The 401-nt window shown below is 31.9% G+C and overlaps 1 protein-coding gene across 1 annotated transcript in view; it reads right to left on the bottom strand.

Annotated features, from left to right (window-relative positions):
- Nucleotides 1–401, bottom strand: part of LOC105450633 — a 30,773-nt gene that overhangs the window by 26,634 nt on the left and 3,738 nt on the right. The window lies entirely within an intron of this gene.

The following is a 401-nucleotide window of genomic DNA, read 5'->3' as shown; positions in this document are numbered from 1 at the left end:
TACAGCTTATTGTCTTATTATTCACGATCGATTGGTAGAATATAATCCACTCACTAATGTGGTACGCAAAATTGTTTAAATGAGAAATACAAAAAAATTTATTAATATTTACAAAATGTAAATTAATTCCATTAGTGATGCATTAGACATTTTATTTGTTTCTACGACAATTCCCTCACCAATGTGGTATTGACTGTTGACTTACTACTTCAACAGCATTCCAAACGTTCGGAAAAATAAACACAATTATGAACAACAAGGTTACAGAGACATATATAAACATAATTCATTGGAATAGGTCTTCAGTTGTCGAGTAATAAATGACAATGTCGCACAGGCAAGTAACGAATCTTCGTGGATTTGCAAGGCTTCATCGTTCGTGAGAAATTTGTGATCAAAGA

Source organism: Wasmannia auropunctata, unplaced genomic scaffold (genome assembly GCF_000956235.1).
Source record: "Wasmannia auropunctata unplaced genomic scaffold, wasmannia.A_1.0 LD336060.1, whole genome shotgun sequence".
Classification (NCBI taxonomy): domain Eukaryota; kingdom Metazoa; phylum Arthropoda; class Insecta; order Hymenoptera; family Formicidae; genus Wasmannia; species Wasmannia auropunctata.
This window is presented reverse-complemented; position numbering and strand designations above follow the sequence as displayed.